Genomic DNA, 7,859 nt, shown 5'->3' with positions numbered 1-7,859 from the left:
GTGGGATGAGCACAAACATGAGGAATTTAACCTTAAGGCGTTGATGTTCGTGACCATCAACGATTGGCCCGCTCTCAGTAACCTTTCAAGACAGACAAACAAAGGATACCACGCATGCACGCACTGTTTAGATGACACTGAAAGTATATACCTGGACAAATGCAGGAAGAATGTGTACCTGGGCCATCGTCGATTTCTTCCGACCAACCATCAATGTCGAAAGAAAGGCAAGCATTTCAAAGGCAAGGCAGATCACCGGAAGAAGCCCGCCGTGCGCACCGGTGATCACGTGCTTGCTATGGTCAATGATTTACACTACGTAATCTTTGGAAAGGGTCCCGGTGGACTAGCTGTTCCGAATGACGCTGAGGGACACGCACCCATGTGGAAGAAGAAATCTATATTTTGGGACCTACCCTACTGGAAAGACCTGGAGGTCCACTCCTCAATCGACGTGATGCACGTGACGAAGAACCTTTGCGTGAACCTGCTAGGCTTCTTGGGCGTGTATGGGAAGACAAAAGATACACCTGAGGCACGGGAGGACCTGCAACGTTTGCACGAAAAAGACGGCATGCCTCCGAAGCAGTATAAAGGTCCTGCCAGCTACACTCTTATGAAAGAAGAGAAAGAAATCTTTTTTGAATGCCTGCTCAGTATGAAGGTCACGACTGGCTTCTCGTCGAATATAAAGGGAATAATAAATATGCCAAAGAAAAAGTTTCAGAACCTAAAGTCTCATGACTGCCACGTGATTATGACGCAACTGCTTCCGGTTGCATTGAGGGGGCTTCTACCGAAAAACGTCCGATTAGCCATTGTGAAGCTATGTGCATTCCTCAATGCAATCTCTCAGAAGGTGATCGATCCAGAAATCGTACCAAGGCTAAGGAGTGATGTGGCGCAATATCTTGTCAGTTTCGAGCTGGTGTTCCCACCATCCTTCTTCAATATCATGATGCACGTCCTAGTTCATCTAGTCGATGAGATTGTCATCCTGGGGCCCGTATTTCTACAAAATATGTTCCCCTTTGAGAGGTTCATGGGAGTCCTAAAGAAATATGTCCGTAACCGCGCTAGGCCAGAAGGAAGCATCTCCATGGGCCATCAAACAAAGGATGTTATCGGGTTTTGTGTTGACTTCATTCCTGGCCTTAAGAAGATAGGTCTCCCTAAATCGCCGTATGAGGGGAGACTGACTAGAAAAGGCACTCTTGGAAGAGACTCAATAATATGCAGGGACGGATATTCTTGGTCTCAAGCAAACTACACAGTTCTACAGAACTCTACCTTGGTGACCCCGTATGTCGATGAACACAAGAACAGTCTGCGCTCCAAACACCTGGAGCAGTGCGACGACTGGATTACATGTGAACACATCAGGACTTTCAGCAGTTGGTTGGAAACACGTCTCAGAGGTGACAACATTGTTTATGATGAGTTGTACTTGTTGTCCAGGGGACCATCTTTGACTGTATTGACTTACAAAGGATACGAGATAAATGGGAATACATTTTACACGATCGCCCAAGATCAAAAGAGCACCAACCAAAATAGCGGTGTCCGCTTTGATGCAGCAACCGAGAGCGGAAAGGACACATATTATGGTTACATAGTGGACATATGGGAACTTGACTACGGACCTGATTTTAAGGTCCCTTTGTTTAAGTGCAAATGGGTCAATCTGTTAGGCGGCGGGGTACAGGTAGACCCACGGTACAGAATGACAACAGTGGATCTGAAAAATCTTGGGTACACTGACGAACCGTTCGTCCTAGCCAATGATGTGGCACATGTTATCTATGTGAAGGACATGTCTACCAAACCGAGAAAAAGAAAATATAAGAAGCGAATACATCATACGATGAGCCAAAGCGCCACATAGTTCTTTCAGGAAAAAGGGACATCCTGGGAGTGGATGGCAAGACAGACATGTCTGAAGATTATGAAAAGTTTCATGAAATTCCTCCCTTCAATGTCAAGGCTGACCCAAGCATCCTGATAAACAATGAAGATTATCCATGGTTACGGCGCAATAAGCAAATGACACATGCGAAGAAAAAGTGAAGACTTTCTCCCGCAACTATTTTGAGGACCTCCGGCTTAACCACCCTACCGGTGAAGGGGAGACTAGGCTGGGGTCTGCGCTGAAGACTCCATGCCTATGGCGGAAGGAGCTCATCAACCTTCCAAACTGGACGCCTCTGCCTCCTACTCCTCCGGCAAGACAGGGCACTCCGCCTCCTCCACCGCCTCCTCCTCCGGCGAGTCACGGCACTCCGCCTCCTCCACCGCCTCCTCCTCCGGCGAGTGATGATTAGGGCACTCAACCGGCTCCTTCTCCACCGCGTGGCGGCACTCCGCCTCCTTCTCCGCCTGCACCGACGCGCCCGAGCAGCCAGCCTCCTCCTTCTCCGCCTCGTCAGCAAGGGCGGAAGAGACCTGCCGCCGCTCCGGCTGCTCCGGCGCGTCGTAGTCCTTCTCCTCTGCCTTATAAGCAAGTAAAGAAGACAACCGCTCCGTCTCCTTGGCCGGTGTCTAGCAGTACAGCCAGTGGCGGGAGGAAATACAGATTTGGTCCTTCTCTGAAGACTCCACAGAAGTTACCATACGAGAGGACCCCAGAGGAGAACGCCGATATCGCACGAGAAGAAGTGAGGAACTACTTTGAAGGGGTGAAAGCAAAGAAACATCCACCTCCGGAGGAGAAGGTAGATCCGGTGAAAGCGAAGCGCACTCTGGCTGCCCTGACAAAACCACCCAAGTCTCCGCCAAAAGGAAACTATGAGCGCATTATTGGAAAGGAATTTGCCAAAGCGGAGCAGTCGGGAAGTACTATCAGTGATCAAAGGCTGAAAGAACGACGAGCTGGGAAACAAATTGCCCAGCTCGGTGAACAAGCGAATCAATCGTGCCCCCCGCTCAAGGTGCCTAGCGACAATGTCGCTAATGATCCGAGGATGGTGCCCGGTTATAGAAATCTTGGCAATTACCTGCCCGACGATGTACATTATGATTTCATGGAGGTGCAGATACAAAGATACGAGTACGGGAAGCCTCTCGTCAAAGATGAAAGACCTCTATCAACGATGATGCGAAGAATGCATGATTGGTACTTGAAAATCTGCAGACACTCTGGGGGGAGGAGTACTTTGTATGTGAAAGTTAAAAAGGAGCATGACCTCGTTGAAATTGAACTGTTGCCTGTTCCATTTGAGGAGTTCTTTCAGTTTTTAAATCAATTGGCCCTCGATAAACCAACGGTCGCCTGCTACTGTCTGTAAGTAGTACTACTTCTGTCATTAAGTCTCTCTATATAGCTCAGCTCTTTCATTGCATGTATTTATAATCATCCTCACTATATTATGCAGATTGAAGATCGCCGAATTGAAGAAAAGACAAGTCAGTGATATTGGGTTCATTAACACATATCTCATAGATGCAACTCAAGTTAAATTTCATGCCGCATCTACCGAGGCCAACTTGTTACGATCGTTGGTAATAAATGAAAACAAAGATATAATATTGTTTCCTTACAACTTCAAGTGAGTGTTACTGTCTTGTGCGTATTCGGTTTCCCTTATATATTAGTCAAGGTTATAGTAATGTAATTGATGAGTTATGCATGCGTGTGCAGTTTCCACTATATTCTCCTAGAGATTAAGCTTGAGCAGGGACTAGTAACCGTCTTAGACTCAAGACGAAAAGATCCCCAGGACTATGCAGACATGACTCAAATACTCGAGAAGTAAGTTAAATCGATCATTATCTACCATATCAGCAACTTTGTTCATTTCCTGATATATCAAGTAATTGTTTTCTTTGTCCAGCAGGGTTTGGAGAAAATTCACCAGAAAAGCTCCGGGACTGCCGAAGGAGCTGCAATTTAGACACCCGAAAGTAAATACTATAGTAGCATGTTCCGCGCATCTACTAGTGATTCAAGTGCTAGTTTCATCAATACCATTTGGCATTCTTGCTTATCAGTTTGATTGACCTCTATTTCTTGTAAAGTGGTTGTGGCAGGAACAAGGGAATGATTTCTGTGGATACTACATTTGCGAGTCCATCCGCCACACGACCTGTGAGCGGGGCTACACTGACGAACAATATGAAGTACGTAAATAACAACATTCACAATTTTATGTTATTACCATCATTTGTGTTGAGTTTCATTCATTCATATATATATGTATTGACCCCCTTCTTTAAATTAGATGTTTCGGGAGCGGGATGAACTCCTAGAATCAGCTCGCATGCGAGCAATTCAAGAGGAATTGGCAGCATTCTTTCTTGACCACGTGATCGCTGAAGACGGAGAATACTATGTGGACCCTGAGTCCGTATGATTATATTTGTAAGAGATAATTATTGTATATATGTAGCCGGTAGTGTCAGATAGATATACGAGAACTTGTTGTTCGACCAATCTCTCAGAGAAGGAGAGGTGGTCGATATCACTTCTCTCTGTATGCATATATGTTCATGACGATCTTCTGTTTCCTTCGTTTGCTTACTAGCTAGCTAGCGTGTCTAGTCCTCTCTATACGTATGTATAGTACGTAGCGTCGACCAAGCACGGACATAAGAGAGGACACTTCTCTCTATTAATTATAGCTAGCTAACACAATATATGAAACACCTAAATTAACCCCCCAAAACCCCCAACCCCCCCCCTTTCAAAAAAAACAAAAACCCCAGCCATAGAAATGCTGACGCGTGGATGCCTATTTGTCCCGGTTGGTGCCACCAACCGGGACCAAAGGGTCTCCTGCCTAGGCTCCGCGCACAGGCCACGTGGAGGCCCATCTGTCCCGGTTCAGGATTGAACCGGGACTAAAGGGACAGGGCATTAGTACCGACCCTTTAGTCCCGGTTCCAAAACCGGGACAAAAGGCCCTTACGAACCGGGACAACAGGCCCTTTTTCTACCAGTGTCGGTCTACTTGTCTCGGACGTGATGCCTATATATATGATCATACCTAGAAATTCTCATAACTATGCTCAATTCTGTCAATTGCTCAACAATAATTTGTTCACCCACCGTAAAATAATTATGCTCTTGAGAGAAGCCACTAGTGAAACCTATGGCCCCCGGGTCTATCTTCATCATATTAATCTTCCAACACTTAGTTATTTACTTTGCTTTTTTACTTTGCTTTTATTTTACTTTGCATCTTTATCACAAAAATACCAAAAATATTATCCTATCATATCTATCAAATCTCACTCTCGTAAGTGACCGTGTAGGGATTGACAACCCCTTATCGCGTTGGTTGCGAGGATTTATTTGTTTTGTGTAGGTACGAGGGACTCGCCGTAGCCTCCTACTGGATTGATACCTTGGTTCTCAAAAACAAAGAGAAATACTTATGCTACTTTGCTGCATCACCCTTTCCTCTTCATGGAAAAACCAACGCAGTGCTCAAGAGGTAGCATCGGTTCGTGGCAGCAACCGGGACCAAAGCACCCCTTTAGTCTCGGTTGGAGCCACCAGCCGAGACCAAAGGTCGCTTTTCAGCAGCCCAAAGGGCGGGAAGTAGAGGCCTTTGGTCCCGGTTGGAGCCACAAACCGGGACTAAAGGGTGCGCATTGGTACCGGTTGTTGGCATGAAGCGGTACCAATGTACGCCTTTAGTACTGGTTGGTGGCACCAACCAGGACTAAAGGCCTTGTGCTGCCCGCATCGCAGCACGAAAGTTTTGTCCCACCTCGCTAGCTGAGGGAGCTCGAGAGTGGTTTATAAGCCCCACTCCCGCTGCCCTCTCGAGCTCCTCTCAAATGCAGGATTTCGGGCCTAAACACATTGTATCTACCTGTGGTCCTATTGGGCCTTCTACGGGCACGAATCCTTGCCCGTGGGTTGGTTTCTAGTCGTATTCAGGCCATGGTGGCCCAGTAGGTGGCGTTTTTTTATTTTTTCCTAGTTTAGTTCTTTTCTTTTTTGCTTTATTTATTCATTTTGTTTCTACTTACAACAAAATACTTATTTATTTTTTTATTTTGTTTCTAATTACTTATTTATTTTATTTTATGATAATTCTTTTTGCTATTAAAGTTTCTAACAAAAAAAGTTATTTATGAAAATTCTTTTTGCTTTTAATGATTTTAAACAGAAAAAACTTTGATAATTTTAGTTGCATCAATTTTATATAATTTTAGTTTCAGTAATACTAGAGGTTGCTTATAATGTTTTGAACAGAAAATACGTTGATAATTTTAGTTTCATAAATTTTATTTATGTTATTAAAGTTTATCTTATTTTGTTTCTACTTATATATTTTATTAAAGTTTAGTTTATTCTGTTTCTAATTACTTATTTATTTATTTTTATGATATTTGTTATTTTCCATGCATTTACGGATTATTTCATGAGACCATGAAATTGAAAAGCACTACAAATGAACTCTGGAAAGGTTGAAAGTTGGCATGGTATCATCATTTCACCCACATAGCATGTGCAAAAACTAGAGAGGGTTACGGCAAAAACTAGATGCACTTCGTGTACAAAACGGACAATCTGTTTCGAAGTATCAGGATTTCTTACAGAAACTCGTCTGTTACAACAGCCATTTCATATGAAGTATGAAAAGGTTGAAAGTTGGCATGGTATCATCATAATAGTTGTGGAGAGAAAGTCTTCACTTTTTTTTCGCTTGTGTGCTCTGCTTATTGCGCCGTAACCATGGATAATTTTCATCGTTTATCAGGATGCTTGGGTCAGCCTTGACATTGAAGGGAGGAATTTCATGAAACTTTTCATAATCTTTAGACATGTCTGTCTTGCCCTCCACTCCCACAATGTCCCTTTTTCCTGAAAGAACTATGTGGCGCTTTGGCTCATCGTATGATGTATTCACTTCCTTATCTTTTCTTTTTCTCGGTTTGGTAGACATGTCCTTCACATATATAACCTGTGCCACATCATTGGTTAGGACGAACGGTTCGTCAGTGTACCCAAGATTGTTCAGATCCGCTGTTGTCATTCCGTACTGTGGGTCTACCTGTACCGCGCCTCCTGATAGATTAACCCATTTGCACTTAAACAAAGGGACCATAAAATCATGTCTGTAGTCAAGTTCCCATATGTCCATTATGTAACCATAATATGTGACCTTTCCCCTCTCGGTTACTGCATCAAAGCGGGCACACCTGTTTTGGTTGGTGCTCTTTTGATCTTGGGCGATCGTGTAAAATGTATTCCCATTTATCTCGTATCCTTTGTAACTCAATACAGTCGAAGATGGTCCCGTGGACAACGAGTACAACTCATCACAAACAGTGGTTTCACCTCTGAGACGTGTTTCCAACCAAGTGCTGAAAGTCCTGATGTGTTCACATGTAATCCAGTCGGCACACTGCTCCAGGTGTTTGGAGCGCAGACTGTTCTTGTGTTCATCAACATACGGGGTCACTAAGGGAGTCCTGGATTAGGGGGTGTTCGGATAGCCGGACTATAACCTTTGGTCGGACTCTTGGACTATGAAGATACAAGATTGCAGACTTCGTCCCGTGTCCGGATAGGACTTTCCTTGGCGTGGAAGGCAAAGTTGGCGATACGGATATGTAGATCTCCTCCCATTGTAACCGACTCTGTGTGACCCTAACCCTCTCCGGTGTCTATATAAACCGGAAGGTTTTAGTCCATAGGACGAACAACAATCATACCATAGGCTAGCTTCTAGGGTTTAGCCTCTCTGATCTCGTGGTAGACCTACTCTTGTACTACCCCTATCATCAATATTAATCAAGCAGGAGTAAGGTTTTACCTCCATCGAGAGGGCCCGAACCTGGGTAAAAACATCGTGTCCCTTGTCTCCTGTTACCATCCGACTAGACGCACAGTTCGGGACCCCCTA

The sequence above is a fragment of the Triticum dicoccoides genome, chromosome 3A (assembly GCF_002162155.2).
Source record: "Triticum dicoccoides isolate Atlit2015 ecotype Zavitan chromosome 3A, WEW_v2.0, whole genome shotgun sequence".
Lineage (NCBI taxonomy): Eukaryota > Viridiplantae > Streptophyta > Magnoliopsida > Poales > Poaceae > Triticum > Triticum dicoccoides.
Note: the sequence above shows the minus strand (reverse complement) of the source record.